Source organism: Schistocerca nitens, chromosome 1 (genome assembly GCF_023898315.1).
Source record: "Schistocerca nitens isolate TAMUIC-IGC-003100 chromosome 1, iqSchNite1.1, whole genome shotgun sequence".
NCBI lineage: Eukaryota > Metazoa > Arthropoda > Insecta > Orthoptera > Acrididae > Schistocerca > Schistocerca nitens.
The window spans coordinates 402140269-402164698 of record NC_064614.1 but is presented as its reverse complement, the minus strand read 5'-3'; the positions used below and the strand labels follow the sequence as shown (position 1 = coordinate 402164698).

General features: G+C 38.6%; 1 long non-coding RNA gene across 1 annotated transcript in view; it reads right to left on the bottom strand.

Annotated features, from left to right (window-relative positions):
* Positions 1-24430, bottom strand: part of LOC126235845 (uncharacterized) — a 38848-nt gene that overhangs the window by 515 nt on the left and 13903 nt on the right. The window contains exon 2 of the long non-coding RNA XR_007544819.1: positions 22268-22360. This is a non-coding gene — a long non-coding RNA (uncharacterized LOC126235845). The remainder of the gene's footprint in view (positions 1-22267; positions 22361-24430) is intronic.

Here is a 24430-nt window from a genome sequence, read left to right as displayed (position 1 = left end):
TAATGTAAATTTATGATTCTGAGTTGATGTGACTAAAATAAATACACTGTCTCTATAAGGAGCAGCTGAAGTAAATTGGCAATGAACATAATTTTGATATTATACCTCTTCTCATCAGTGATTAAATATGCAATATTATGTGGAAATTTATCTCACCAGGGGTCTATTGTGAATGCAAAAGGCAACCACTTTGGTTGATACAGACTGTTGAAGCCTAGTACCTAGATAGAAAACATTAAACCTACCCAAAACCTTGGCTTGCACAAGTAATGAAAAAATACTCTGAGCATAACTTCAAGTATTGAAATGTACCATTTGCACCTCAAATTTTGTGATAATGAATGAAAATATTTTGTTCAGCTAGATGGTAAACCTATAGTAATCTTGCTCAGTTTTCATCTATACATACCATCATAAAAATTCAGCAATCTCATCTTTGCAATTCCAACACCAAAAACAGTTTATTTACTCTGATGGAATTCAAGAAAAGCATCTGGGTGAAAAACAGGCAGGAAGTGCACAGCAGGGATAAAAGTAAAGGATTACAAAAAACTTATCAGAAAAACCATCTAAATGATCAGAAAGAATACATGGGAGAATTAATTTCTTATCTAAATATTATGAATTCAATTAGAAGAAGATCATTGTTTATCTAGCTTTAATGGTAACATTATCAAAGACGTAGGAAACTAGAAAGGCACAGTCACTACTATGAAAAATTGGAAGTAAATCAAATATTTGCTCAAATGGCAAATGAAAGTGAAAGCTAAGGAATTTCCTGTATATCTAGCCATCAAAGTAAACAAAGAAGAGTTGATAAGCTATTTCATATTTGAGACAGCCTCAGCAACAGCAATCCCTAAATCTGTAAAACAGTCAGATGTCAAGCAACATGCTAATCATATTAATTATCATATATTCCAAACTCCTGGAATGTGTAACAGCAGAACTCAGGGAGTGGTAAACAATGCAAGTCAAGTATGCAAAGTAGACTCCAAGAGGGAGTATAACAGATAGTGGCACTGATATCTTACATCAGAAGAAGCTAAAGACATTGATATCTTTTGTTACTGTATCTGCTGCAGGTGGCACCATATTGGGTTCACTAAGTTCCTGTTAAGCTTCAAACATATTATGAAAAATAGTTTCAACTCTTAGCAAGAATGTGTGAAACAACTACACTCTCAGTTTCAAAATTGGGTACAACACAAGCAAATCATTCGTAAGACAGAACAGAAAATTATAATTTAAAGGTTTTTTATTAGGTCCAATACTTCTTAAATAATATTTTAGTGAGTTGAATTAAAACAGGGCAACAGAATTATTGCTTACCCTATCTGCAGCAAGTCATAAGCTACATCTGCCTTCTGAGTGGTGCTAGTTGGTAAGCGCCTCTAAGAGATCAGTTTTAGATTGCTGAGTTGGAGTTGTTGAGTCAGGGGCTAATCAGTGGTGCAATTCCTTTCTACTCGTAAGTTCCATGCACCCTTGAGCAACTACTATGTGTTATGGAAGTGGAATATTTTATATCACAGTTGATGGAGACTTTTGCTTATTGCTTTTCAGAATCAATAAAGTAAAAATCTCTGAAACAAAACCCAGTTTCAAGGTGTCACATGCGCCAATGGACTGAATGACTTTTGAGGTGAAACAATCAAATGGACTGAATGACTTTTGAGGAGAAACAATCATAAGTGAGAAACCTCTTGGACACTTACCACATCCCAGCCATATAATGCTGATCTACACAAGTAAATGCTTTTTCTGAGTGAACATTCAATTTCTAAGTTACACATGGACTCAGAAGAAACCTTAAAATTCATCTTCTACAATTCTTAGCAAAATAAGTGTGTGGCGTCGACACGTACAAATGACCCATCTCTGCCAAGTTCTTTGACTCTGTAACCCAATGGCCCATGCCTTCTTACTTTTTCAGTTCAATGTATGATTTGTTGTAATAAGAATGTCTGTATGAAATATACTGACTGTTACAGAAGTAAGTGTTTTTCCTTTGGCTACAACCAAACTGAAATCCCATAGTGGTGACCCCGAGTAAGAATTCAAACTCCGTTTCCTCATAGTGCAAGTGTTCTCATGTCTACCGCACTAGCTTTGTTTACGCCTTCATTTGTTCTTCTTGGCCATGTATCCTGCTGCCCAGCACATGGATATCAAAGCTCCTGCACCTACAGCAGGACACTTCATTGCTTCACAACCACCCGAATTCTACAACCCGTTTCCTGCAGTTTTGTCGCCTCAATACTTCCGCCAATCGACAGTGCAACATTTGACTGCAGACTCAGGCTTTGCCCCTCCAGCATCTGTGCATTGACACATGCATTTCGAAAATGATAATGAGCAGAGCAAAGTTCCTGCATTTCACCATGCTGATGTGAATTCTGGGTTTCATGCACAAATGTATCAGACACCGGCCGGCCGGGCGACCGTTACAACAGTGCCATGTGCAACCTTGCCTTTGTTAGGACAGGCCACGTGTAGTGATTGTGCTCCTGTGATACCCGAGTGCTATACCACTTCATCGGTTTACTAAGTGGACAATGCCCAGTGTATATTATGAACGTTTCCAGGCCAGTTTCTACCCCCAGTGACCATTTGGCCCCTCAGTGCACTTTACGGGCCCCCACCTGATGTGAACTATGTACCACATAGTGATACTAACTGTGGTTTCCACCCCTCTGAACATGCCTCAGCTCGTCATGTCAACAGCCCGGTGGGAACATGTTACTGTAATGCTCTGTGCACGTCTGCTCCTCCACCCAACCCTCCACCACAAGTAAACTTGCAGGGAGTTTTGGCTGCAGCCATTCACCAGCTTGTTTTTCACATGGCACTGGCCATGTCTTTTGTGTCAGACTTCTGCGCTATGAATGTCACATCCAACAGTTCAACAGCATCATTTCCTAGTGCTTAGGTGCCATTCTCACCTGCTCTGACAGACTACTCACTCACACACTTCACAGTGCCATCTGCATTGACCATGCCAGTCCAGCATTCATGTCATACGAGTGATATGAGGTACTCAGATACAGAACTAGGTGTGGCTTCATTGCCACCACCAGGCTGCTTACCAACCCTGCCCCCGCTATGTAAGGACAACCCAGCAACGTGGTTTGCACTGGTGGAGAACTTGTTTGAACTGTACTGCATCACAGCTGACAATTCAAAATTCCTGTGCCTCATGACTCAACTGCACACACACACAGACCTGATCTGCGACCTACTTCTGATGCCACCATTTACTTTGAAGTATGATTTCACAAAATAGACTATGATCGAGTGCCTCTTGCATTCTCCATAAGAGGTTATTCTGTGAGTACTGTACAAGGAACATCTTGGCAACAACACTCCATTCCAGTTTTGGTGCTAGCTACACCTTCTGGTCAGCGAGCAGATGATGCCAGATGAAACCCTGTGTTCATTGGGTTATCAAAACTGCCTACAGATCTCCAGGTTGATCTCCTCCTCCCACACCCTGGAATCCATCGCCCTGTGCTGACACCCCAGTGTACGAACCTGAACACGTAGAGGATGATCAGCCAGCTCCTCTCCCAAAGTACACTCAATGTTGGTACCACACCATACTTGGCAATGACGCAAAAAAGTGCTGCCCCTGTGCAAGCATCTGAAAAGCCAGTTGTCTGATAAGCTCCAACCCATGCTACATTCTGTTCATGCCTCCATCCTGTTGAATGGCCGCCTTTACGTCAAAGACTATTCTTCGAGTCACAACTTCCTCATGGACACCAGCACTGAAGTCTCAGTCATACCTAATTTGATGGTCACATGCCCCTCTCACGTACTTGCTCACTCCTGCAAGCTGTGAACTCATCTACACTCCAGACCTACAGCTCCACTCCATCGAGCTATCGAGCTTCAACTCCACCTCCCTAACGGCCGGCCGCCGCCCCCCCATCACAGAACCAATCTTGGGAATCAACTTCTTATCACACCACCACCTGTTTCCAAATGTCATTCAAGGTTCTCAGTTTCACCACACCTCTAACATTCATACCACATGTGACCGTCCTCTGTCACCTGCTCTAAGTGGAAATGCCGTTAGCTGTTTAGTGCATCAGTGCACAGCTCTCATGAGCAGGACTTGTGCAACTGTGAATCACATCCTGGCAGAAAGTGTCAAGATATGCACCCTCTGCTATGAGAATGCTGTTTTGAAATATTGCGTTGCACGTGCCGAGGATGACCTTGCTACGAACACCGCTTGCATCAATTCACACCACTCGGCAGTGCCAACACCCGAGCCTTCATCCGCCACACCTGACAGCTCAGCTGACAACAGCACACAGGTTAGCAGCACCACACCTATTTCGTGTGACTCCAGTCTTAACCACACAGTGTTACACCACTACCTCTGGCCCACATCAATTGTGTTCTGGTCAACGTCTCTCTCACATGTTTTGCAAACTGACCCTCGTGAACCTCATGACAGTGGCTATAATTTCAGTAGGGATTGGAGATTACACTGGACTTGTGGTATGGGATCACTTTGGCAAAGCTTGTAGCTAGAGCGATCAGAAGCTTTGTGGATGCCTTGCGTCAGGTAGTGACAGTGATTCATCTGACAGTGGTGGATCCCTTGTCTGCAGGAAGCATGATTGAATCATGGTCTGTCTTGAGGTTGCAGATGACCATTATTTCTTGTGTGGAGAGGTTTATGTTCTTGGGAAGGGACAGAGGTAAATACGGTGAGGCCAAGTTGGAGGTTAGGAATTCTTGGAAAACAGCCGTCGGGTGATTAGGTGCAAGAAGGGGAGGGCCAGGGTGGATGGTGAAATGAACTGGGAGAGGGAAGGTTCAGTGCTGGGATTAGGTTGGCTTCCATTGAAGGAATTGTTAGCAAACTGGTGTTCCTGCTGTTGGAATCACAAGAAGAAGACTAGGTCTTTGATGAGGCCAGTATGGTTGAACTGGTTGAGTTGAAGATGAGGTCCTTAGTTAGGAAAGAAGCCTCCACAGGACTGAAGTTTTTGGTAGACAAGTTGCCAACAGTGTTTTGAGATTGTTAGGTTCTGGATTTCATGTAATGTCAAAAGGGAGGTCTCAAGGATGTGGCAGATGGAAAAGGTCCAAGGCAGGATCTGGATGGTATGTGGGGTTGACATGGGGTACACTGGTGGTAGGACAGATGTTGTTGGATAGTGGTGCTCTGAGACAAGAACAGGAAGTCAATAAATTGGGTAATTTTTGGAAGTAATGACTGGAGTGCTCTTATAGGTGTTGGAGGGCAAGTGTTTGAATTTGGGACTTACAGTGCAGGTATTTTGGATTGCACAGTAACAATATCTTGCAGACAAGAGCAGAGGTGGTACTATGAAGATTTGTTTCTGTAGTACAAAGTTTGTGAGGAATATGGACTGGCAGAATCTGAAAAGTTGAAAGTGGTGTAATAAATAGGTGGGATTTAGAGAAGGGAATTTTTGTGATTGGGCCGTTGAGTGGAGAGGAGGATCCCATGGATTAGGTAGCATTTAAGGAACATAACGAAGGACTGGGTTTTAGCTAAGGTTAGGGATATTTTCCTGATCTAACATGGAGATAAAGAGCATGAGTCGATAGAGGAGGGGGTTGAAGAAAGCAGAAATAATGTGGAAAATGCACAAATAAGAGCATTATGTACTGCTTTCGCTGCTGCAGACTGATGGAGCTGCTGGATTCTTTGCTGTGTTTGAATGTCAAATTCAGATGTTATAAGGATATACGTGCATGCATAACAACTTAGTGTCTCTCCTCAAACATTAATCAACTTTCAAATAAATTGAACACAGGTTCTAGTTGTGAATAACATTACTTTTTACTGAATATTGTGTAGTTAATATTGCATCAATTAGGGCAGATGATTATGAATATGTATGTACTGTATATTTTCAACATTCTTTGAGCACCTGTTATTATGAGACTGTGTTCTAACCAAATGGAGTTTCTTTCCAGCAAGAGAACTTGATTTTATGCATCTATTCTTTGTCATACTGTTGTTATTACATTTCACAAGAAAGATGGTGGATAGTATAAATCGCATGTGTGTTAGCTTCACAAATATAAATATTAATAGTGAGAAAAGTGTGTACTATGTGAAAAATACAGTGTTTATTGTGACCTTAGTGCATTGTATGATATGTTATTATTTGAGCATCAGGGAAAAGGAAGGTACAATTGGTTTTTTCCAACTACAGATGATTACGTCAATATTGTTCACTGTAAACAATTTCCCTTGACACACTTATACACTCAATACTACAACACACGAGGCAATAATGACCCTACAACTTCTCTTAGAAGATATGTTAAGGAAAGGCAAACCTATGTTTATAGCATTTGCAGACTTAGAGAAAGCTTTTGACAATGTTGACTGGAACACTCTCTTTCTAAAAGTGACAGGGGCAAAATACAGGGAACAAAATGCTACTTACAATTTGAACAGAAACGAGATGGCAGTTATAAAGGGAAGCAGCTGTTGAGAAGGGAGTGGAACAGAGTTGTAGCCTATCCTGATTTTATTCAGTCTGTATACTGAGCAAGCAGTGAACAACACAAAAGAAAAATTTGGAGTAGGAATTAAAACCCAAGGAAAAGATACAAAAACTTTGAGTTTTGGTGATGACATTGTAATTCTCTCCGTAATGGCAATGGACTTGCAAGAGCAGTTGAATGGAATGGACAGTGACTTGAAAGGAGGATATAAGACAAAAATCAACAAAACCAAAACAAGGATAATGCAATGTAGTCAAATTAAACCAGCTGATACTGAGGGAATTATATTAGAAAATGAGACGCTTAAAGTAGTAAATGAGTTTTGCTATTCAGATGATGAACAAAATAGGGAGGATATAAAATGTAGACTGGCAATGGCAAAAAAAGAGGAGAAAGTCATTAACATTGAGTGTAGACTTAGGTGTCAGAAAGTCATTCCTGAAAGTATTTGTATGGAGTGTAGCCACATATGGAAGTGAAATATGGATGATAAACAGTTTACACATGAAGAGAGTAGAAGCTTTTGAAATATGCCACAGAAGAATGCTGACGATAAGATGAGTTGATCATGTAACTACTGAGGATGTACTGAATAGAAATGGGGAAAAGAGAAACTTGTGGTACAACATGACTAAAAGAAGCAATTGGTTGGTAGGACACATTCTAAGGCATCAAAGGATCACCAGTTCAGTACTGTAGGGATGTGTTGGGGGAAAAAATCGTAGAGGAAGACCAAGCAATGAATACAGTATGCAGATTCAGAGGGATGTAGGCCGCAGTAGAGGCTTGCTCAGGACAGAGTAGCCCAGAGAGCTGCATCAAAATAGTAAATCAAATATAAATTTAGAAAGGGCAGCTAATCAAATTTTTACTGACATTAATAAGGGGTTCCAAATTTTTACTGACATTAATAAGGGGTTCATAGCCAATTCACTGTCATTAAATTTTGAAAAGACCCACTATATGCAGTTCAGGACTTCCAAGAGATTTCCTTCTGGTGTGTGTATAAAATATGATGACATGGAAATAGGAGAAACTGAGAGTGCAAAATTCTTGGGATTACAACTTGATAATAAATTCAGTTGGGAACAACATACTAACGAACTGCTTAAGTGCCTAAACAAGTCTGTGTTTGCAATGCGAATGATGTCAGACATAGGAGATATAAATATAAAAAAAACTGGCATATTTTGCTTATTTTCACTTCATTAAGTCATATGGTATCATATTTTGGGGTAACTCCACAAACAGAGAAATAATTTTTAGAGTACAGAAGCGTATAATAAGAGTAATGAGTAGTGTAAATCCAAGAACATCGTGTTGAAACCTATTCAAAGAATTGGGCATATTAACCACAGCTTCTCAGTATATTTATTCCTTAATGAAGTTTGTTGTAAATAATACATCTCTTTTTCCAACTAACTGCTTAGAACACAGTATAAATACTAGGAATAAGAACAATATACATAAATATTTAAAATCACTTACTCTTGCCCAGAAAGGAGTCCAGTATTCAGCAACGCATATTTTCAATAAGTTACCAGCAACCATTAAGAGTTTAGTTTCATACCATAATTTAAAAGACATTTTGGTGGACAACTCATTCTATTCCGTCCATGAGTTTCTTAACATGTGCAGTAGGCCATTTTAATGAAAATTTATTATACTTTAATTTTTGACAATACTTGGTTGTAACAGCCAAGTAACTACCTACTGTGTGAATGATGGATGTGTGGAAAGCAGATGTAAGTCTTTTACTGTTTATTGACTGAGGATCATTAAAATTAATGAAACTCAAGTTTTTCTAATTACATTTTTATAATGTGTTTATCTGACATTTTCCACAACCAGGAGGATTCCCTCTTTTATGGGTCTATGGAATGAATAACACACCACTTCAGCAGATCTGTTGTCTAAATAAAGACAGTAACAATTAACATGAGACAGAGGCAGTTTTCTTATTATATTTTTCCGTCAGTACAACATGTTTAAAATCCTCCATTTTCAATATGGCACCATATCCTAATCATAATTTTGGAAGATCAATGTAAACAACAAAAAGTAATGAGGAAAACTGACATTGCTGCAAAAACATACTATTTACAGTGACAATAAATTTATTATATGTTATATCAAAGGTGATAGAAAAATGCAAGTTGGAATCAGAAGGATTCTTTAGTGACCTTGGGAGCTCAGCTAGTACACCTAATGACACACACTCCTGAGGAAACTTTTGCTGTTGGGGGAAAAAAATGTCTTATGTGTGTTAAATGCAAGGAAGGTAACATACCATAGCAAATGCATGAGTGCTGACTCCAAGCAGAAAATTTGTGTATGTGTGAAATGTGAGCACAACTCAAGCCAAAAATTAACAACTAAGATCGCATTAGAGAGGTCATTACCATGTAAATAGAAGATATTATCAACTTAAAATGTACACATCACTTAATCAACAAGAAGATATTTAAGTGAAACAGCGTGTGACATGCAACAAACAAAGTAAGCAAAGTAAGAATGTGCACAGATGATCACTTCAAAACACTGCTTTGAAATCTCATATTTGTAAGAAATGTTGTAAAACTGTGGAATCAGGAATAAGGTGTGAATAGCACAACAGAAGATTTCATTTTCACTGTGGTCAAGTGAATCTGTCCATGATAATTGACAAGTACTTTGCTATCAGATGGTAAGTGACTCATAGAAACAGTGCGCAAGATGTGCAAACATGTAAAACCAGTGAGTGTAGTGAAGTAAATTTGGTGCAAGAAAACCCCTTTGAAGTGCCTGCAAGGATAGACTGTGATAGAACACCATGCATTCATGATCACCTTCAGAAACTTTACATTTTAGCAGATAACCATGGACAGCGAATCATCTCACTCCTTAACAAAGTGTTAGTTGTAGAATTCACAAGCTTCATTAGACCTGGTGCCTGTCTTTCAGATATAATTAAGAACATTCACTCTGAAGGAATTATCAAGTTGACTTCAAAGAACTTTCTAGCACTGTTTGTTGGTTCTAATGCTGTATACAAGAATGAAAATTCAACAGCTTGCTGTGAATTAGAGAAGCATCTTGCTCATATGTCTCACACAAACATTCTCTCTATAAACATACTACACTGCCATGACTTGCTACCTTGCTCTTTTGTACACAATAAGATTACTGCTGTCAACAACCATTTTTTAAATATACACAAGCAACTGATCATGCAAAACTGTGTTCACAACAAGCTTCAAACTGACTTTTGACAATGCTGCAGTGATCTCTAAATCACTATCCCACATCATATGACATCACACAACCCCACTCTAATGCTGCTCTAGCATTAAGAAATAACAACACTCAGATACCTTCAAATTTCACATTCAGTGTAAGACAAGGACTCTTTTATCTTAGCGGCATGGTATTTCAGAAACAAATTGATGGTTAATACTTATGGTTCATTCATTAACATAGTACTTGTTCAAATGACTGTGTAGTCTTTGAAAAACAGTTTGTTCGCATATCACTCTTTAAATAGACATTCATCACCCAAAACAGTCAGTCCTGGCTGAATGAGTAAACAAGTAACACAACTGTCAAGTCTGCTCCCTGTAATCACTCATGTAATAGCTATGTGCAACCTACCCATGAAAATATCTATTGTTATCTGCAACAGCTCAGTAATGTATGTGCCAAGGAACTTCTAAATGACATAGAAGTGAGTTTGTAAATATTTCCATTAAGTTGTGTTGTAGGACTGTCAGATCATTACTGTCACTGGAATAATTTACTGTAATATATGGTGACCTTCATTAATGGACTAAGAGAAATCCTTTTGAGGAAATTTCTTTGATGTATTACTGCAAGACCGTATGTGTACTATGACATATGGAGTGAATATGAACTGTGTTCCGTGCCACTTGTGATCATTTAGTTCCTCTGATCTGTTTAATCTTGGATAGTGTTTGTAAAAACTGTGCTTCAATAACATCATAATTTATGTGATAAATCCTGCCACTGGGCTCTTGCTGTGTGAGACAGATGACTCAGTTTATGAACTGTTTCTCTTCTAAAGTTAAGCAACAGGCAATTGTTCCTACAGCAGGGTATCAAGGATAATAAATGAATGAAAAAGAACCAAAATTATGGCACTGTATACATTATTAAGTAGAAACCATATAATATTCATCATAAATTTCAGTTCCAAAGCTACAGGCTGCTGTGCTACTGAAAAAACATAGAAGAACGGACAACAACATTCAGGTTGGTCATCTTACAATGGAATATTGTAAAACCAGTTGCAAATAGGCAGGAAATTGTTAAGGACATTGCATAGGATTACATAAAAGGAAATAATCATCGTTTTCATTAACTGTTGGTGTAATTGATGTGTGTAAGAGTGAGCTAGTGAATGCTGACTACAATCTAATGAAAGTTCTTGGCAATACAGAGGTCTGGAAATCTCCAGTAAAAAGAAAGATCTATGTATACAATATGAACCAAAATCTATATTGTTAAAAACACAAATTTATAATAAAAAGGTATTAAAATGTAACAAAAGGTGTAAAGATGAATACATCTTCAATAATAAAAAATAAATGATAAACACAAGATCAGGTTGTATGGAATATTGCCCGGTCTAGAATACAAACAAAACTAATAGCAAAAAGCACTAGTCTAAAAACAGAAAACAGAGAAGTGTCTGATACCAACTCAGTTGTTTGCATTTGTAACAAGTAGTTCAGCATAATAGAAACTGATCGTATCCTAAATAGTTTTGCAATTTGTAGTACCCACTGCTCTGAAAAAGGCAAACCTCCAGAAGCCCTATTTTTTGTAAATAAGTCACATGAGATGCATTCATATTGGTTATGAACTCACTGTTGAAATTTTATATGTTACTGATTATGTTCCAGGCTGCATTGTAAAACAAACAAGGCATACAGCAGTCACACACTGCAGGGCATATCATTTATCACTGCATTTCCACAGCTACTTTTACCAATTTCTTAGAGAGATGTACAGTCACCTTCTTGCACAGTAAAGGAAGACAGGTAATGTTAGTAATTGCAGACCTGTAGACCATGTAGTGCTATGTCAAACATCTATGAAAGGTCTTTTATATTTATGGATAACATTACCAGAGGACTTTCAAAAAATCATTTTTTTTATTGGCTTAAAAGATACTTTAAATCTGCTGCAATGTAAGACAAAAAGTCTAATCCTCGAAGAAAAATTTGTTCTATGGAATTCTGAGCTCCTCCTCTAGTGCCTTGGGTGACCTGAAATACCCTACCTGTGTCAACTTGATACCCCCTGTAGTATCTAGGTATAGTTAGAAGCATTTTACAACAATGTTACGTTAGCCTGGCATCAGCAAGCATCAGTACATGTATGGAAAAAAAATTCTTTATCTGCAGATCTTGTGTTTTGTGTGCTGTATTCACTTTAATGGTGTATTTGTGATCTTATAGTATACAGTTTTGTCTTTCAAATAAGAATGCATGATAACAAAGTGTACTTGGGCAGAAAAGATATGAAAACACCAAACCCAGTGCAGCACTGAAGCAATATTTCATCAAAGTGTCCAAATAATAGATATGTGGCTGAGAGCAGTTCAGAAGCAGTCATTACCTCTGTTAATAAAATTGAAGACAGTGACCAGGATTTTGATGTGAATTGCAGATTGAGTTATAGAATTATGAATTTTCTGCTATCTTCTGTGTTATTTTTCAACATGTGAAACATAAAATGTGCAGCGCAGACATCACATTGCAGGGACGAGGTCCAAGAGGCTTAGGCTTTATGGTAATTATTGCTTGTACAAATTGTCCAGAAGTTGTTACACCAAGTAGTAAGCATGTGAAATCAACTAACAAATTGACATACCAATGCACCTGCTTGGAGGAGGGCTAAACAGAATTGTAAAGTTTTGCTTGTTCATGGAACTGGCATTATTGATATTTCAATTGTTCTCTGATAAACTGTGGACATGATTTCAAGTGCAATGGCAAAAGTACAACAGGCCAGTCCTGGGATAGTAGATTAATGGTAAGCATTCTCTAAAAGTAGACTTTTTTCATTTGTTCCTGTCTATGACACATTTCAAAAGTTCAAATGTATTTTTGCTCAGAATATGACTTTTCAAAATGGCACACACCGTAACTCCAACTATTTTGAATTGTTTTATTTGAAAATTTAATGACGACTTAGAAATAACATTTTTCGATTTGTTAATTTAAACAATATTTATTAGCAAATGACGTTCTTTTTTGGTGAAAATTGAATGAATTTATTCAAACACTCACCAGTTTTCACAAAAATCAATACTTCCAAAAGCCCCTATGTGCACCAGAGAACAGGCATTACTGCATTTGCGCAGCTATGGTGACGTATGTCCAGATTTTACATTGCATCATAAAAGAAGCAGCATAGCAGAGAATACTCACAGAGTCTCAGAATTTTATAATCCATACTAAAATGCATGATTTGGCTTAAAGTGCACATTTGTATGTCCAGATTCACACTGAAGTAGGCCTCAACCTGATATTAATCTTTCGAGTATGGTTTTTGACATGCAAATTTTCTTGGAGTGCACACTATCTCATATTTTGGTCTTTATTATGGCATAATGCCATATGTGATGTAAGATGAAAAGATGCACTTGAAATTCAGTGAATAGTTGAAACTAGCCTATAGTGTGCAATGAAACATTTCATTTCAAATAAATTGACTGTCTCTGTGGAAAAGATTAATCAAAGCCAAATCTCTTTAACAAACTGACAAACATAAATTTGTGGTGGTTATTGACTGCAAGAGTCAACTGCCTCATCTTTGAGAATGAACATCTTTGAAAACTGTTGATCTCAGTGTGTTCTGAACTCTGTATTCGAGCGGATGTGTTTGTACCGACATGATCAAAATAAAGTTAATTCATTATAAACAAGAGAATACTTAATGTTGGGTTTGATATTACCATATGTAACATCTTGATCGCCACACTGATGACCCCGACACTCACAAACGCTGCTTACTACGCCAGAAATGTGTACTGGAACATTGCCATGGACAAGCAATGAAGCAACCCTTTCTACGTCCATGGACCGCATCGTGCCGCATCTGGATGCAGTGTACAGGAAGTGTAATTAGTGTGTAAATTCCTGACTCTTGTGTGAATCGTGCTTTTTGGTAACTTTCATCACCTTCTCACACATCGACAATGCAACCAAGGTGCACATGTCGTCCGTCAATACCCGCTAAACGCGTCGGTAATTTCACTTCCAGACAGTACAGTGCTCCTTCATCTATTAATTTGGACAATTTTGACTTGCTTTTATGTGATAATTATTACAGTGACATTCATCAGTGCAGTGCTTCGACACCAGACAATCATGCCAAACAATGGACTGCAACAAACGGGGACTATTTTGCAAATCCCAGTTCGCATGAACTCCGAACTACGGCTAAATTCCATGCCTGGTCGAATTCACAAATGCCCATCTTCCGCACCACATGCAAATCGATTCGACCCAGTTTCTGCACAGCCCGTCTTCCAGAGTTCGAATGTTCATGTCATCTTTTCCGTCACTTCTCCGCACTTGACCCTCATTTGCAGCATTCAACTACCAACATTTCTCTCAGACCAACTTCCAATGTGGTTCTTGGCCGCAGAGTATATATTCTCCTCTTATGGCATCACCAAAGAAAGTGAAAAATACCTCATACTCTTCAGGCACCTAAAGGACTAGCATTATTTAATTATGGACATTATCTGTGACAATTTGAGTGACAAGTACACCAGAAAGAAACCCGCTTTAATTCAGCGACTGTCACCAACATCACAGGAACAATTTCATCAAGGGCAACCTACCGATCAACAACAATGCACCAATTACACTGACGACAATGCTGGCTGTTTCTCAGTGCAACACTGGATGTGCTACGCCTCCATCTACACATCACCCAAGCCGCACCGACTCTGCTCGACTGCTACTGACAGCGACCCCACGGCCGCCGCCTGCTGGCTCACTGACCTTGACCCTGTCAAAACAAACAGCTGCATGACATACAATCCTGCCATGGCTACCGCACCCGCAACTTTTCAACAACTTGCCGACACTATGCACGCTTACCACCCGGCTGTTCACTACTCGATCGTGCCCTCAACTTGTTCATCCACCCCAGAAGATGATTTCGGCCGTATCAATGCTTCATACAGCAGTGAATGTGTTCTCACTCTGCCACCGCTGAGTACTGAGTTTCACATTCGCAATCGCACACATGATCTCTTCTACTCGAACTGTTACGTCAATACCGTGCCGCTGACCTTGTCTTGTACACCAGGTTAACCTTTGATAGAGACAGATTCTGATTTCGACCCCATCTTACTGAGTGATACACAGCAGACTGCTTCACGACATATATTTTTGCCTGAACAACTGCAACAGCTACGTGAGCAAATTTCAACATACAATATGTTGGTACAAGATCAGTTACACATGCTGCAGCTGACAATGGCCAAGCACGACATGCAATGAGATGCTCCTGTCATTGTTCCGCCTCTGACTGCTGATTATCCTTTGCCGTTACTACCAGCTACCATTAATACCCTGACAATCACGCTACATGGATCTATGTCCCAGATGTCACAACTGTCATCATCACGCCGCCTCAAGTGGAAATTCTATGTTACTGATGTGATACAAGCAACTTATTTACGCCGCTGCCACCTTTCCTTGGTAGTTAAGGACACTTAGTTTCTGTACCATGACATAACCAGCTGCATTCCAGTGCCACTTGCTTTGCCGCCCTCTTCACTACCTCTGCAATGTACGACCAACACATCTGCCATTTCTGCTTCAACGAGTGAGCATCTTTTCGCTCCGACACACGACCGTGCAGCAGTTTCGCACCAGCAGCTTGCAGCCTTACAACTCGACCGCAGTGCCAACAGCGACAGCACACACACAGCTCCAGTTCCATCGAACTGTGTCGCCTCTCTGCCACGGACCAGTAGTTCATCTGCCGATTCGACTTCTTCACATTCACATTAAGCCTCATCGCCTTCCTGCTCCGACCATGGTTTCGGCGACCATGTCCGCCTTCCACCACCTCTCGCCATCACCATGCCTCATGCACAGGGCTCACGGCCACGTCCCCAACCTTTGATCATGGCTGTTTCGCACATCCAAACACCAACACTGTCAACTCCACTCGGAACATCCTGCCATCTACCGCTGTAACACACTCACCATCCGTGGACTCTGGGGTGACGCTTCCTTCTACAGCGAAGTCATCCGCCGCCAAGGTCAGTCATGTGCAGCTTGCTGTTTTCTCCCCTGCTGCGACATCAAGTGTCTCTATAACTCTCTCATTACCACGAGTGTTGCTCATCTGGCATCTCTTACACAACCTGTTAAGCCACAGCATGCTTGCTCCTTTATGTCATACAACCAGTAGCAAACTGTTAATGGACACACTGAACTTACCGTGGCGCTTGCCGGCAAATACTTTGGTAATACATCACATCACATCTTCTACGCAATCCACACCTTTGATCGGATCAAAACCCCACTGCGCCACACGGCCTCAGCGTGACGATGTTCTCCCCACCGACACACTGCCGCCTTCTGCTTCCACCGTGCCATCAGCAGCATGGCACGGTCAACCTGTAGACGCCTTCTGCACCCTCCTTCCCTCCACTGGTCACGCCTACCAAGACATCGAGGAATGGTCCGATTGCGCCTCGCTCTAGCGCGTGCCATGACACGATCGGTCACGTGCACCTGTGCCATCAGCCAGCCGGGTGCACACACGCCTCTCATCATCCTTACGATGCTCCGCACTACCGGCGGGGGTCTCTGTGGCGGTTATTGACTGCAAGAGTCGACCGCCTCATCTTTGAGAATGAACTTCGTTGAAAACTGTTGACCTCAGTGTGTTACGAACTCTGTATTGGAGCGGATGTGTTTGTACCGACATGATCAAAATAAAGTTAATTCATTATAAATGAGCGAATACTTAATGTTGGGTTAGATATTACCGTACATAACATCTCGTCCCCCACAGATTCATCGTTCTGTTAGGTGATTAATGTAACTGCCAAAAGTGTGGAAACAAAATAAAATCAGAAAACTGAAACTAAAAACATATTTTAGCCTTCCATAATTATGTTTTTTAATTCACTTGATAGCTCTCAACCACAGAAATCCATTTCATTTTCATTTGACGTGGTAGCTGTAAACAAAGAGGAAACAGCAGAATCACTAAACATAAAAACAGGTCACATGGAGATTACCCCTCTCCCACTACAACTCAGGCTGCTCTGTGCATGTGTGAATCTGGCAGCTTGGGCATGCCAGAGAAATTTTTCCGAGTGTAATCTGGCTGCTTGCTGCTACTGCCAATACAGATAACAGCCACATTTCAAGTAGTCATAAATGGGAGATGGTAGTGATTAATGGTGCATGCGCCCACTTGCAACTGCTCAAACAAACCTAATGTTGTGAAGTCATGCTTGTCAGAAGCAATTTCTTGCTATGAAGTGTTGTATAGTCTTCTTTCTAAAACCTTTGACACATTTTGCTGTTGGTAGTCATTTATGTGTATACTACATTTTATTGTTGCAAATGGCACATTTCCTTTGCAGCTTAAGTTTTATTTTTTCTCTCATTTATGTTTTATTGCAGCAGTATTCTTTTGCTGTAGTGGAATACAGTAAAATTCTTTGTTAGAGTATCAGTTCTTACTAGACAAAATTACAAAAACTTAACTAAAAACTAAAACAACAAAAAATTCCTGGAATTCTAAAAAATTCCCGCAGTTTTCGCTGGTTTTCTGCCATATGAAAACAATTCTGAATTTTTCTCAGGTTTCCCACTTGTTACACGGTGTATGCATACTGTTTAACCAAGACTGTAATGTAGCAGAGGTCAACACTTGTTCAAAATTTTTGTGTTGTACATGGATGATCTGAGAGACTTTGATGATGCCAAAAAGAAATCTCTATTTGTGGATGATTCCAACAGTTTGATTTCAGGGTAGGATCATTGAGTTAGATCATTGAGTAATCAACAGATACATCATGATTTGAGCTAACACACTGGTTTGATAATAAAAATCAGCTTATACTATAAACTAAGACCAACTGTAGTCATAATCTTTCACATTTCCCATTAAAGAGAAGAGAAATACCACTCCTAAAATTGATAGGGGGAAGTTCTAGAAAATATAAGTCATTTAGCTGTAACATAACAACTCTCCAAGTAGTAGAGGCACTTAGTAACTGACAGGCATATAAGCAAGACTGAAATCTTTTTTAGCTTTAGGTTAATCGATTTCCTGAGTAACATGTGTATGTATGTGAGTCTTCATGTATACTGCACACACACACACACACATGTACGTGTTCTCACACACATACAAAAACCAGTATTATTAAATTGTGCCAGCTGAATATAATGTACTGGTGTTATATATAATTTAATGATTAGTTTCTTAAACAAAGTACACTGTGTGAGTATTTACTATCTGATAAACACACATTCCTAAATGTATATTGTGATATGACTAAAATTGCACATATGTGTTATAAAGTATATTAATTTTGTCATACAGGTGTAATTAGTAACATTAACAATGTAGGAAGAAACAGATTGCTACTTACCATAAAGAGCACATATTAAGCTGCAGAGAGGCACAATTAAAAGACACTTAATTGTACCTGTCTGCAACTTAACATGTCTTCTTTACAGTAAGCAGCAATCTGTCTTTACCTACATTGTTGATATTCCTACCTGAAGTTTCCATTGTTTAATTACTAACATTCTTTTGCTCATAGCACATTCATGTGTAATAAATTGTTCTAATGAGTTTAACCATGTTTTTTCTCCAGGTCTAACAAAAATTGAAATCCATCAATGGAATACATTTTTAATGGAAAGGAAAACATTCATTTGCAGCTGACTGATGTGAGGTGCATAGTGTGTTAACACAAGCTTTTGAGCTCATGCTCTTTCTCTAATGTAGGTACACATATACACATTCACACTGTAATAAATCTGATTATCGTGAGATAAATTCACAAACCAATCTTTGATTATATGACATGACCGATTCCAAATTGATGACTCAATACCCAGAAATCCACTAGTACATAGGAATACAAAAATGTTTGAACATAGACTTGTTGTTGTTGTTGTTGTTGTTGTTGTTGTTGTCTTCAGTCCTCAGACTGGTTTGATGCAGCTCTCCATGCTACTCTATCATGTGCAAGCTTCTTCATCTCCCAGTACGTACTGCAACCTACATCTTTTTGAATCTGTTTAGTGTATTCATCTCTTGGTCTCCCTGTACAATTTTTACCCTCCACGCTGCCCTGTAATACTAAATTGGTGATCCCTTCATGCCTCAGAACATGTCCTACCAACTGATCCCTTCTTCTAGTCAAGTTGTGCCACAAACTTCTCTTCTCCACAATTCTATTCAGTACCACCTCATTAGTTATGTGAGCTACCCATCTAATCTTCAGCATTCTTCTGTAGCACCACATTTTGAAAGCTTCTATTCTCTTCTTGTCCAAACTATTTACCGTCCATGTTTCACTCCCATACATGGCTACACTCCATACAAATACTTTCAGAAATGACTTCCTTACACTTAAATCTATACTCGATGTTAACAAATTTCTCTTCTTCAGAAACACTTTCCTTGCCATTGCCACTCTACATTTTATATCCTCTCTATTTCAACCATCATCAGTTATTTTGCTCCCCAAATAGCAGAACTCATTTACTACTTTAAGTGTCTCATTTCCTACTCAAATTCCCACAGCATCACCCGACTTAATTCGACTACATTCCATTATCTTCGTTTGGCTTTTGTTGATGTTCATCTTATATCCTCCTTTCAAGACACTGTTCATTCCATTCAACTGCTCTTCCAAGTCCTTTGTTGTCTCTCACAGAATTACAATGCCATTGATGAATCTCAAAGTTTTTATTTCATCTCCATGGATTTTAATACCTACTCCAAATTTTTCCTTTGTTTCCTTTACTGCTTGCTCAATATACAGATTGAATAACATTGGGGAGAGGCTACAGTTTTGTCTGGACTGGCTCTCCCAAGGCTGTTAGTAGTTCTAATGCAATGTTGTCTACTCACGGGGCCTTGTTTTGACTTAGGTCTTTCATTGCTCTGACAAACTCTTCCCACAGTATCATATCTCCCATTTCATCTTCATCTACATTTTCTTCCTTCCATAATATTGTCCTCAAGTACATCACCCTTGTATAGACCCTCTATATACTCCTTCCATTTTTGCTTTCCCTTCTTTGCTTAGAATTGGGCTTCCCATTTTAGCTCTTGATTTTCATACAAGTGGTTCTCTTTTCTCCAAAGGTCTCTTTAATTTTCCTGTAGGCAGTATCTATCTTACTCCTAGTGAGATAAGCCTCTACATCCTTACATTTGTCCTCTAGCCATCCCTGTTTAGTCATTTTGCACTTCCTGTCGATCTAGTTTTTGAGACGTTTGTATTCCTTTTTGCCTGCTTCATTTACTGCATTTTTATATTTTCTCCTCTCATCAATTAAAATCAATATTTCTTCTATTACCCAAGGATTTCTACTATCCCTCATCTTTTTACCTACTTGATCCTCTGCGGCCTTCACTATTTCATTCCTCAAAGCTACCCATTCCTCTTCTACTGTATTTCTTTCCCCCATTCCTGTCAATTGTTTCCTTTTGCTCTCCCTGAAACTCTGTACAACCTCTGGTTTACTCAGTTTATCCAGGTCCCATATCCTTAAATTGCCTCCTTTTTGCAGTTTCTTCAGTTTTAATCTACAGTTCATAACCAATAGATTGTGGTCAGAGTCCACATCTGCCCCTGGAAATGTCTTACAATTTAAAACCTGCTTCCTAAATCTCTGTCTTACCATTATGTAATCTAAGTGATACCTTCTAGTATCTCCAGGCTTCTTCCATGTATACAACCCTCTTTCAAGATTCTTGAACCAAGTGTTAGCTATGAATAAGTTATGCTCTGTGCAAAATTCTACCAGGCGGCTTTCTCTTTCATTTCTTACCCCCAATCCATATTCACTTACTATGTTTCCTTCTCTTCCTTTCCCCACTATCGAATTCCAGTCACACATGACTATTAAATTTATGGTTTACATAAACTTATATAAACAATTAATGTAATTACAATGATGATTATGTGCATCCTAAAAAGATAAACAATTATTTGTATTTTATTTATGGAATATATGTTCCAAAGATAATTTTTCACATATAGATTAATAAATGATACTATTTTCTTTGCTGCATGATGTTAGAGATAAAAATTTGTCTTTGAGTGATTGGTTGTATGAGTTTGAAATGCAAGGATGGAGTACAAGTTATGTCTGTTATATTGATTTGTAGTGTGAAGTGAAATGACTGAAAATATATGAGTTAATGACCAGGAAGTCCACCAGTGTTTGCATGATTCAGTAGAAGGAACCCAGACATCCTCAGGACTATCATAAAAAGCTACACAAAAAAGGGGTAATGAGCCCTCAACTTACAAAAAAGAAGAGGAAAAAAAGATGAGTATTATTGATAAAACTGGTTATTCAAATTCTACCATTGCTATCTCTCACTGCACTGTGTCACTATCACAGTATGGCAAGTACTGTGAAAATGTGACCAGCAGCTTTGGCAACAAGAGGGTGGTGACAGTCAGAACACCCACAATCACCCAAAAACCCAAACATCTCACTGCAGCTCTGGGTGTATGTGTTCACATGTCTGTGTGCTAAAGTGTGTGAATGTGGAAGTGTTGGAGGAAGAGCAAGACCTTGAAAGCAAGTGCAAGTACTGTATTCTATTGGGAGTTTCTGTGTGCCACACTTCAGTCAGCTTTGAGAGAGTAGTTTCATTGCCTTTATTTTACATACAAAGTCCATATTGTAAATAGCAATCACAAAAGATAAATTGTAATAATATTAGTAATGAACTTCAACTCTCTTTTGTCCTATGCCTGCAAAAAAATGTCCAGGGCAAAAATAATGAAAAATAAATTTCTCAAGTTATACATGACCATGTGAATATTAATTGATGCACTCAACACTATAAAATGATTTACCTTCAATATTATGATTCCCTCCATTAGAATGAACTTTTTTTACAGTATTCAGGAATTACATAATGGCAAACACTTGCAGTTATAAGCTTCAATTGTAATTCAGGCTACTATTATTACATGTTGAAGTTTTTTCAATGAATTATCAGCTAAGTTCTGACTTCAAGCACAAAATAAAATTACAGATACAATAAAGATATCAGTTTATAAACCAATTAACAGATGATGTTATGTGGAAATACTACTTCTATGAGATGTCACTGTCATAGTAGAGGTTCAAAGTAAGTGTTTCAAATTCTGTAAGCTAGTAACCTCCCAATGAAGATACTGTATCTTCTGAAACTGAAGTCACAAAATTGAAGTGTACGATTGCTAGAAAGTGTAGCCAGGCCAGATAGTGTCATTAATTTAAGACATCTGACACAACTTTTTTTTTTAAATTTAAGTATTTATTACTTTTCAGTGGCTAAACCATTAAATTATTTTTTCTAGTTATTAAGTTACACAATATTAACATATTCTAACATTAACATATCCCCAGTTTATTGTACATTTTCCTAATTGTGTTGAAAAACTGCCACAATCTGCCCAATTATGACTTAAAACTTATTAAAATTTGGTAGTAAATAGTAACAAATGGTTTGTTACCTTATACCTATCACGTTCAGCCGACAGCATTTCAAGTGTCTCTTGCAGACTTCTTAGTTCTTTCTCTTTGGCCTCAAGAGTTTGGTTAGCATCCTGTTTGGAGAGAGAAGGTTATCCAGATCAATATTTTAATGTCCAGAACAGTCAAAATAGTGCCAGTTTAAATGAGTACAGAATGATGTAATTTTAAAATATTGTTTTTAGAATGAAGATTCTGCCACTATGAACAGATTTAATAAAAAGAAACATACAACAGATAATCCAGCTAAAAATAAATCTGAAATAAATTTATCCACAAACAGTAGATATTACATTTATTCAGTTTATTTCATATATTCAAATGACATCCATAAACTAAATGTTATGAGAGAATAATAGGAAACAAAGTGAAGTCAAAAATTCACAAACATTATAGTGACTAAGTTATGGTTTACTGCATAAGCTAACCATCAATCAATTATATTGAAATATACATTAAATATAATACTGTTACAAATTTGCTGAAACTGGTAGCTCTATTGAGAAATACATGATACAATCTGTTATAATTGTTAGGGCCAAATTTATGATGAGTCTGCAATGTAATTCTAAGACACTGTTGCACAGGCACTATTTATGTCATCTTGCATGTGTGAACTGAATGTATAAAGCACTTCTTGGATGTGATCTGCTCCTCCCAAAAAAATTAGCATACGACAAACAGTTGGACTGTGTGAACTATACTATTCTGATATAATTCAAGTCCCAAAAACTTGGTTTATGAATTAAATGGTTTTATTGAGTGTGTGTACAGTAACACATTATTACTACTGGAAATAGTAAAAACTTTTTGATTACAGAGTTGTGTAAACACTTCAATGAGATGTGAGTTTAGCAACTTCAGTGTTTCAATCACTGCTTATTTAGTTGATAAACTTTTCAAGTGGCCTTACGAGGTTGAGTGGATCCCATTTGTGATCTTTTCACCCCATAAAAAAATCAAGATGATCACTAGGAATTGGACGAATGAGCTGTTTATCTGTTTCTAGTGATGCTAACCTTTGGAGTGAGGAGACAGTCACAATGTGAAATAATACTCAACACACAATTAACATACAATGAGAAAAGTAATTGGATTGTAGGAAGAGTCATATTACAGAAACAAAGCATACACAGGTATCAAACAGCAGAAATTCACTTTTTAAGCACAACCAATACAAAAGCACATGTGAATCATCAGCAAATGTCAACCTACAACATAATCAAAGAAGGTAGCTTTTTAAAGACAGATTCCACACAGTGCACTGTCAATTACTGATTGTGTCACTCCCACACTGACCAACCCCTAAGGTGTGCAGCACCAGGGGTGCCAGAATACTTAAATTTGACCTCACGGCATGCACATGTGAAGACAGCCAGGCAAGGTGGGCTGGTGAATAACTCTGATGATCCCTGCAGTCCTCTTGTGTGAAATTCAGGAATGGCACATCTGACTGGAGTCACTGGGGTGGCAGTTCCTATTGCAGGAGCTCGTAAGGGCATTCAGGGTATTGTTTGACGATGTCACAAGCTACCAAGTCAGTCTGATCTGCTCAATGGAAACCATGGTTGGTTTCCTTGGAGAAGAGTGTCCTTCATGTGTGTGTCACATTAAAAAAGGGGTACAGGTTGGCATATGGAGGCTGTAAAGGATAGTGTACAAGTACTGCACGGAGCATGATGTGGGAAGAGTTTTTGTGAGACTTGTGTACATATACTGGGTGAATATTCTTCTGTGATGCTGGAATAGTTTGAAATTTTCCAAAATGTTTCCAGAGCTTATGCACTGGGTTGGATAACTACACCTTATTAGCTAGTGGAATGGGTGCTGGAAATTACGCCGGAATCTGTGTTGTTCTCTATATACCATCACTGCTGACGAGCAAGCAACACCAGTCTTCAGTGTTGTTTGTAGATCTATCAGTGCCAGTAGCAATGTATCCATTCAAGAATCTTCTTCACACATCAGTCTGGCATTAGGAAGCAGGAGGTGCCCAACTAAATCAATGTGGACAAGCCTGAATAGCATTGTAAATGTCAGGAATTGGCCTACCATAGTGTGCAAATGGCATCTCTGGGGTCAATAGTCTATAAACAAGGAAAGTTACCACAGGTGCACCAGGTATGCACTTATCTTCATTCAGT